The sequence below is a fragment of the Mandrillus leucophaeus genome, unplaced genomic scaffold (genome assembly GCF_000951045.1).
Source record: "Mandrillus leucophaeus isolate KB7577 unplaced genomic scaffold, Mleu.le_1.0 Scaffold883, whole genome shotgun sequence".
NCBI lineage: Eukaryota > Metazoa > Chordata > Mammalia > Primates > Cercopithecidae > Mandrillus > Mandrillus leucophaeus.
Window position 1 is genome coordinate 107290 of NW_012109619.1, and position 10412 is coordinate 117701.

The 10412-nt window shown below is 33.0% G+C and overlaps 1 pseudogene; it reads left to right on the forward strand.

Moving 5' to 3' along the window:
* The first annotated feature begins 436 nt into the window (after positions 1-436).
* LOC105531409 lies at positions 437-1197 on the forward strand (annotated as a pseudogene).
* The last annotated feature ends 9215 nt before the right edge of the window (positions 1198-10412 follow it).

The following is a 10412-nucleotide window of genomic DNA, read 5'->3' on the forward strand; positions in this document are numbered from 1 at the left end:
TTTTTATTGCTTAAAAAATGAATTATAGCAAAACACTAAAGCTTGGACACTTGTACTATATTTAATGTTGTGTGAAAAAGCAATTAACGTAAATACTAAAATGTTTATATAAAGTTTAAAAAATAACCTACATTAAACATTGTATTGCATGGGATGTATACATGTGAGTGATAAATGTATAAAATTAAAAGAAAGGTAATGACAAATACAAAATTTAATAACATATTGTGACTCCCTGCTGGATTAGATAGAGGAATTTAATGGACAGCAATACAAAAGTAAATGCCAGGATTTTGATATTTCTTAGGCTGAGTGGTGGCTTAGCAGCTGTTCATTTTATTACCATATTTTATAGTATACATATATATTATGTTCTTTTATATACATATTATATAATGCAATTTTTTAAATGTGTAGTTAATTTATAATGTGTAAGATTTTTGAGCTGCAACACAAGAAAGACAGCAAAACAAGACCAAAGAAAAATCCCTTTGGCTCCAGAAAATCTCCTGAAAAAGAGGGAGGCTTATGAAGCCCTCATAGCCACCCAGGCAAAGCAGGCATTTTGGCAAAGGAGCACAGGAAAGGAAAAGGGCTCAGGTTTAAGCAACTGGAATCATTCCTGCATGATTCCTGAAGGCAGAGATGTGACAAGGTGCATCTCAGACGGCTAGAAGTGAAACCTCACACCTTGGAATTGCCAGATAAACATTCCTTGGCCTTTGTTGTAGGCATGGAAAGGATTGATGGCGTGAGTTTACTGGTGCAGAGAACCCATTGCAAGACTTCACTTAAGGAAAAATTTTAGTGGTGTCTTTGTAAATGTCACACCCCAGAACCTAAAAATGCTGCTTTTAGTGGAACCTTATGGACCCGAGGATTTCAAAATTTGAAATTCGTCCAGGAACTCATTTTGAAACGTGGACAAGCCAAGGTCAAGAATAAGACCATTCCTCTAACAGACAACATAGTGATTGAGGAGCACTTGGGGAAGTTTGGTGTCATTTGCTTGGAAGACTTCATTCATGAAATTGCCTTTTCGGAGAAGCATTTCCAGGAGATCTCATGGTTCTTGCACCGTTTCCACCTCTCAGTGGCCTGTCATGCTACCAAAAATGCATGGGCTTCCTCAAGGAGATGGGTTCACCTGGCTATCGGGGTGAATGCACCAATCAGCTCATCCACCAACTGAGCTAGACTCAGGTGCTAAACTGCAGTAAATTTTTATCAGGGAAGTGGAAGCATGCGTTTTTGTTTTGGGGGGAATTTTTGTCAAGCATCTTCAAAGAAAATTATTTCCTGCTTTAATCTTCAAAAACTAGAAAGGAAGGGTCAAAGAGAAGACAGTAGGTTATTTTCATGGCAAGCACGTCTCATCGCAGTCCAGTTCCAAGGAAAAATTCCAGTGTTTTCTACATTGGCTGCCACCTCCTCTGAAATCAGCACATTCCATGGAGGAAGGAGTCCGGCTTTGTTGCATCCTCTCTCCTAGGATTTAATGTTGGTCAATGAATAACTCTAGCATTTGAACAAGGCTTCCTAAGACTCTGGCAGCAGTTGATCTAGTCCAGCTACATAATTCAATCTGGAGATACCTGGGGCCTCGTTCTGAAAAAGACTTGACATACACATAGGAAAAAAAGCACATAAATAAATGTTCACTTGTTTCTGCTGTTAAAAAAAAGAGATTTTTATCATCTGATTGACAATGAGAATAGTGAAAATATTGAATTGGTTGGGGGTTGTTCACAAATTTTTGTGGAAATAATGTATAAAGGAAATTAGAAAATGAAAAGTATATTGGCACAGTTATATGTTTGAGTTTTGAGAGGAACCTAGAAGAAAATTCAGATACTACATTTTATGCAAATGATACTTCTCAACAAAGAGTTGTCGGTTTCCTGTTGGAACACATAGAATGTTGTCCTCTTTCCTGACAGTCCAATTTATTAAGAGTAAAGGCATAAATTCCATTTTTGTGTCTTTTAAAGTTTGAAGCCTTAGTGCTTATTAAGACTAAGTCTAGTAAATGATGCTTTACCTAGAAATTTTAAAATAGGTTAGATTATTTCTTGGAGAAAACAAGTCTTTCTGAAAATAAAATTATTAAAGAATACCCTTCAGATAAACTTTCCTTCACCTCATTTACTTTTCTATTTCTCTGTTTAATTAATTTATCCAAAGAAATTATCACTTTAGCAATGATTCTGATAAATTAATTTAAAATCTTTATTTCATCTTGCCTTCTAATTCAACTTTGATTAGTTCTAAGTGAATTAGAGAAATAAAACTAAGGGGGAAACATTCGCTTAGCCATTGATATTTCATTAGTGCATTGTTATTATGTTTTATTTATATTACATAATTTACTCAGCAAAAATTATGTACTCCAATCCTTTTGTCTGGAATTGTAACAAAACTGGAATTCTGACACATAACTATTTTATTTCATCTATACTCATTAAAAGACCAAGGCATACAAGAAAAACTGTATTTTAAATAATATTAGGTTTTTATAATTTGGGACTAAAGATATTCAATAATAAATTTTAAAAATACACTTTTTATCTAGATTTTAAGACAAAAGTATTATCCACGTATATCACTGCATGACCCTAAAAGAATTCTGAATCCATACAACTAAAAAGAGGCCAAATATCAAAGGGATATCAAATACGATGGCAGCTTTTTCTCTGCCATTACTGACAACAGGTTCCAAATCTTTTCAGCCCTAAAGCTTTGGAGATCAAAGAACTATCATAAAGGCTCCTGACACATAAGTGTGATCTCTTTAAACAGTATACTAATCCAGGCAAGAAATATACAGTGAAATAACCCATGTTCCTATATTCAGTGTTTTGGGTAGATACACCTGCTTATTTAAGTTGTATCACTGAGGAGCTTTCAAGCATTCACCTCGCTACTCATTTATATCATATTATTGAGAGAGAAAAAAATGACAGAATAGTTTTGAGCACTTTGTCTGCACAATCACCTTCACATCTTTTTGTCCTATGCTTTTCTCAGATTTTAAAAATAAACTCTGAGACAGACAATTATGTCCTTATTGTGGATTTTAGTAGTATATATGTGTTAGTTATATTTTATTATTTAAGCTAATTTTACTTCCAATTTACAAATGTACTTTGACCAAATTCCACATCCCCTTGCCCAGTTATAGTCCATTTCTCAATCCTGAGTTAGTACTCACAGTTTATAACCCGTTTGCCCTTATCATACTCTCCATTTTCTTCAATTACCATATGCAAATGTTAGATTTTCTAGGTTCTTGCATTTATAAAGACATTTTCATTGCCTCAATTTATGAAAGAGAATTTGGCTGGATATTAATTTCATGTGTCATAAACTTTGTTATTTAAAGATCTGATAACATTCTTATATAAATATTCCATATATTCTTATATAAATATTGTTGAGAAATCACCAATCCAGTACTTGTTCATTTGATAAAAAAACTTTACTTGATATATTATGATATTTTTATCCAACTATGTAAAAATGTATGTGTAATATATTTTCAGGCCCTCTAAAGATCTCAATTGCTTTTTGGGGGAAATATAGTAATAAATGGCTTCTTAAAAAGGAGGCTCCTTAATCATCTTGGAAATGTTTGTTTTATAGCTTTCATTGTGATTACACTTACTCATTTTTCTAAAGTGCCTGTGTTCTTATGTTAGGTTTCTGCTTTTTTCCATATAGATCACCTCATCCATCCTTCTTTTCAGAAAGATTTTCTACTTGCATTTAGAGAGATGTCTTCTGCATGTTTCTGATTCATATTTTATGTATCAGTATTAATTTTACAACTTACGTTTTTTAATTTTTCTATTGGGCGTTTTAGATCATTGGTGCTTTCTGTATACCATTTCCAATTTTCACTTATCTTGGCTCCTTACCTTACAGTATATTCTCTTTAAATGGTTAGTTCTTAGCCAGGTGTGGTGGTGCACACGCTCAAATAAGAACAAATTATTCCAAACCCTATGTTCTAGTAGAAACTTGATAAATATTGTTCTGAGCCCCTCTCTCTTCCAATCTGATGAGACTTAAATATTTTAGTTCATCCTGGATATGTACGTTAAATGAAAAACTCTTGGCCCAACATCCAAATTTTAATGTTTAGGTTATCTGATAAATTGTGATAAAAATATTATTGTTTCCTCAATGTTTCGCTATTTGACCCTATTATCAGATGGTAGACATCGATTTGTATTTCTTTCTGATCTCTACCGATTTTTTGCCTTACATTCAGTTCTGCATATGAAGTATGTTTTATGGGAAGCAATATCTTACCAGTGTCTTTGCTGATAGTTGCAAATTTAGAAAAAAATATTTGGGGATGAGATAAATAGTGAAATGAAAAGAAAAATTCGGTTTGTTCCAAAGAGCACTCACTGTACAACAGAAAGAAACCTGAACCATTTTGAACTTGGTACAAGATTTTATTTTTGAAATGAGGAGACAAGATTTGTTGCTCAAATGGTCTACATTCAGGTTCTTGGTTAATAATTAGTATTGAAAAGTGCCTCATTCATTTTTATACCATGTCAAACAGGCTTACCTTTTTCTATTTCACTGGTATTGTGAGTCAGCATCAGGTTAACTCTCAATCCTGTTTAAATATTATTGTAGTTATGTTTCCTCTCTTCTTGAATATCTAAATGGCAATTGAAATATACTATGTTGGAAACTTCTGGCCACACACCAAATTACCAGGACGTGTATGTAATTTTTCAAAGTTTGTTAACTTGGAAATTAGCTAGATTATTTTTATAGCCTCCCCCTCTTTTTTTTGACCAATGATCTACTTTAGCTAGATAGAGTCAAATACATTCAAATATTAATATAGAATTTATTTTCTGAACCTAACCAAATGGTCTCTTTCCTTTTACATTTGGGCTAGCCTCTTCTACTGCAGTAATTTTATCTGTTTTTAATGATAGCTAATTGTTCCATCTGTTAAATCTCAATACACTTATTCTTACCTACACCTCATACCTATGGTAATATGCACAACATATTATATTTTTCTAGTCATTCTTCTGTCTTCTTCTTAATAATTTTAAACATTCTGTCAGGGAAAAAAGCTGACAATAATTTTTATGCTCACACTGCCTAATACTGTGCTTGGTGCTTATAAAAAGAATAAATTAAATCCTTTGTCAATTGCTTGAGTTCCTCATACCTAACTTAAAATAGCATGCTAAAAACAACATTATAGGTAGTTTCCAATGATACCAACATTTACAAAAATGTATACAGTATACATTTATATAAATGTATAATTTCAAACTGTTTGCAGTATTGCAATAATAATTTCAAAGTGTTTCCTGATTTCTTTTGATTTGTTCTTATGCCTTTCGTACCACTGAATACAATTTGTATTTAATCATGCAAAAATATTGCAGGATGTTGTTGCAATATAGTGCTTCATTGCAAAACTCTTGACTTCATGTTTGTACCATAACCATTTAATATTCCATTCAAATTTGAAGGTTGTAACTTTTAAAATTTATTAGCTGTAATAAATAAAGCTGAGTTTCCTTTTTATTTCATTAAGCAAAAGCATAAAGAGATTCTAAGTGAATCCAATTTGTGTGGCTCCTACTGTTATATTCTCAGAAATAGTCATTGCAAAAGTTTTAGTGAGTATAAATTTAGTTCCAAGTGGTTTAAGTCGTAGAAATTTAAGCAAAATAAAATACTTAGTATTATGTTCCTTGCTAAGGTTTCTGTTTGTTCCAAGGTATAAAAGCAATACTTTTACATCTCATTGGAAATTCTGAAATTTTGATTCATTCTAAAGGAGCAGTTAAATGGTGTCGTGCTTTTTAAATATAGAGAAGAACAGGATTGTAATTACTTTTCCCAGTGATATTCAGATGTGTGCCTTTAGGAAGATAAATCATTTCACAGAAATACTCTTGCTTACACATTTTTCCTCCGGTTGTATTTCAGAATTTTCTATTTACACAATTTCTGTGCTTCCGACCTTCTCCTTGACCTACTGCCACCATAGGCACACTGTTATCTGCATCAGACCAATCTTATTCAACTTAATGTAACAAAGTTGTGAATTGTTTTTAGTTGCCATGGACCCCCAGATTGAAGGTCATCTAGGCTGAGTATGCTCAGATGAAGCAACTGTGTAATCACAGGGGAGGACCTAAGTTTTGGGACAAAGGAGCAGAGACAGAATCAAGAAACAAACACCATTTAGCAGGATCCAAGATCCAATCAGACCAAGATTTAGAGTTACCCCATGGCAGAATCCAATCAGGTCATGCCTCCTGGCATCTCCTTATTGTAAGATCCAATCAGATTATACCTCAGTGCCCTGTGCTTAAAAAACCCAACCCAAATCCCAGCCGAGAAGACAGATTTTAGCATTTTATCTTATCTCCTTGCCAGTTGACTCACAATAAAGCTTTTCTTTTTTCAAAAGCCAATGCCATGAGATTGGCCTCTATGTGCACCAGGCAGCAAGTCCATTTATTACTCAGTAGTAACATTAATATTCCAAGTTTGTTTTACGTAGTGTTCACAATGAAACTAAAACCTGAACTCTTTTGTTAGTAATATTTTATTTTTTTAGAAATAAAAGTAAACTGGATTAGAATGAATTGTTCAAACATGACAACATATGGTTTTATAATACATTATCTAAATTTGAACTTCTAAAGACTCAGCCAGAGACTTTCTGCAAAGTAAAACTAAAGAATTCTTAAGTAACAAACTATATTTGTATTTTGATCAGGACTTTAAATAATTGTAAGCTTACTTTTCCTTAAATATTTTAAAGCCATTAGAATAAAAAACATACAGTTAACATAATAAGGAATTCTTGTCTATTTCTATATAGTAAAAATGTTACTTAGGCTTTAAAGTTTCCTGCAAACTAAATGAGTGCAAATTATTATGAGTTACTACTGAAAAGATTGTAACATACCATTTAGATAAATAATGCACTAGGGACAAAAGTATTTAAAGAATATTAGGGTGTCCCTTTAATGGTAAATAAAATAAGGTTTTGGAGATAATTAAGGTACCAACTATGTATATGCATTTATGTATGTGTGTATATGAATACTTAGAAAATAGATAAAACAGGGAAGAAACAAACACCAGGAAAAAGTGGAAAAAAAGAAAGAGAATGAATTATTATCATGTAGTATCAAAATAGACTCATCTTGAACTTGTTTTCCTAATTTTGCAGTTGTACATTCTTCCCCATTAACTATTTTTTTCTGGGATTAATTTTCCATAGTGTAAAATAATAGAATATTCTTCCATGATACCTTCAAAATCCCAATGAATTTTTTAACTTCAGTAATATTTGAATATTTTTGGAAATTTAACATATTTTATTTAATATGTTAAATAAATATTTAAATGTCCTATATTGTTAAATAGTTATTACATGTATTCAATATTATTAAACATTAAAAAGTTTAAGAGAGCTTAATACATAGTATTCAATCATACGACTGTACAACCAACCATTTGTTATTATGTTTATGTAATTACCAAAGGCCAAGAAATAATTTAAATAAGATAAATATGAAAGTATAATATATAGAATGAAATAAATGTCTATGAGTTTATTCTAATAATTTAAATAAATAAGTGGTATGTATTTTTTTTTGACAGAGTCTTGCTCTGTCGCCAGGCTGGAGTGCAGTGGCACAATCTCAGCTCACTGCAACCTCTACCTCCTGGGTTCAAGCGATTCTCCAACCTCAGCCTCCCTAATAGCTGGGACTACAGGTGCGAGACACCATGCCCAGCCAATTATTGTATTTTCAGTAGAGATGGGGTTTCACCATATTGGCCAGGATGATCTCGATCTTCAGACCCCAGGATCCACCCCACTCAGCCTCCCAAAGTGCTGGGACCACAGGTGTGAGCCACCATGCCCGGCCAATAAGTGAGAAAATTATTGAGCATACATATGAGAAAAAATATGATATTGGCATATATTCAAATTACCTCTCCTAAAGTATTTATTAATTACAAAGGAGAAACCTAATACTTTTATTGTGAAGAAATCTTGACCAGGTACAGTGGCTCACGCCTGTAATCCCAGTTCTTTGGGAGGCCGAGGAGGGCAGATCACAAGGTCAGGAGATTGAGACCATCTGGCCAACATGGTGAAACCCAATCTCTACTAAAAAATACAAAAAATTAGCTGGGCATGGTGGCAAGTGCCTGTAATCCCAGCTACTCGGGAGGCTGAGGCAGGGGAATCGCTTGAACCCAGGAGGCGGAGGTTGCAGTGAGCTGAGATCATGCCACTGCACTCCAGCCTGGCGACAGAGCAAGACTCGTCACAAAAACAAACCAACCCAAAAAAATTGCATAATTTCCTCAACCAATTGAACAGGATAACAATAATAATAAATACCAACACCCTGTATTCCCTGATGTGATATACTAAGACCATCACTTCTATGATGATCTTGCCTAAAGGGCACTATCTCAGTCTAATTATGGGAGAATATCCCATAGGAAGGACAGTCCACCAAATTAACAACAACAACAAAAACCTAACAATTATTTTTCAGAAATGTCAGTCATTAAATACAAAGAATAACTAAGGATTGACACTGATTAGAAGAGACTACGGAGAAATTAAAACTAAATGTAACACAGAAGGCTGCTTTGGATTCCAGTAGAAAAAACAAAAGGCCATGAGTGAAGAAACCCGGTAGCCTTGAAAAAAAAGACTATAAAATCTTTCCTCTGTATCCAAGAGGGATTGTTTCCAGGACCTCGGCAGATACCACAATGACCACATGCTCAAGTCCCTTATGTAAAATGGCATACTACTGGCTTATAATATAGGCAAATCCTCCTCTATACTTTAAATCATATCTAGATTACATATAACACCTAATTCAATGCATATGCTATATAAGTAGTTGTTATGTTGTATTGGTTCCTTATTTGTATTTTTTATGATCGTATTGCTATTTTTTGGTTTTGTTTTCTGAATATCTTTCATATGTGTTTGTTCCAGTCCAAGGATATGGAAGGTCAACTGTAGCTTAATTAATAATATTATATAAATGTTAATTTCTTTGTTGAAAAAATGGTAGTATAGTTAAGTAAAGTGTTAGTGTTAGCAGCCTTTTTGTAAGCCTAAAGTTCTATTTGTGTATATATATTCTATCTATATTTTCTATTATATAATGTAAATGATATTTTATATATTTAGAATGTACTATGTATACTATATGTAATACATATATCATCCAAAATGAATATATACATATAAGAGTCAAAAGCTATCTACGTATATTTAAAGTTAATTTAAAATTAATTAATAGAAAATACAATTTAAAATTCAAGTTTTCCGTCACACAAGCCATGTTTCAAGTGCTCCATATGTTGATATGGCTAGTAACTACTGCATTGGACATCACAGATTATGTAACACTTCCATCAATACAAAAAATTCTATTGGACAGAGATGCTCTGAAACATAAGATCTTATGTAGGCCACTTCGAATAGTGAATTGAATTATTAAAGCAATTTCATAGAATATCATCAATCTGCACACAGCTATTTTTAGCCTTCTAATCCCTCAGTTGACTCCATGGGAAAATTTGACTTGAGTACTATGATCTCCCTACTGTTTTATAAATGGGCCATGTCTACTTTAGTACTTTTGTATATATGCCATTTGCACAGTATTTGACTATCAAAAAAAGAACTTTTACTTAGAAAAACAAATTATCTAAATCTAGTTGAACAAGAGTAGCATGCTCCAAGAAATACGTTTGTGTATGGGGGTGGGGAGGTAAGGGAAGAAGGTGCATGGTAAAAAGACAGCTTAAAAGATAACAACCAAGAAGGAAGTGGTGCTAACTCTCTTGTTCTTTTTGGCTTCATTTCACACAACTAGGTCAAATTAATGCTGGGGATGGATGTTTAATGATGAATGTGGATATCAATTGTTCCCAGTATAATTTATTGACTATTTTAATCCATTGATGTCCCCACCTCCAGTTCAAAGTATAATTAGAGAATGACTTTCTAATAATTTTGGAACAGAATAAACATAAGACAACTATTGCAATGCTATTTTGTGATGAAGCCTCAGGTATTTATGATACTCCTCCTCTTGACTTTTGTCCATAGGGACTATGAATTTTTCCAGTTTATGCTAATCTTCTTCTCTAAAGGCTATTACTTCAGAAGAAGGAGCTGGTGCTCTTTTCTCTTTCAAGGAATCACTTACAGAATTGACACATAACTATTACCCTTCAATTTGTTTTCTTTTCTTTGGGTAACTACTAAGTTAGTAGTAACTAATGAATTTTTTTAAGTACTAACAACTCTTGATGACCAGTGAGGTTAGCATTCTTATTTCTGATTTACTCAAAAA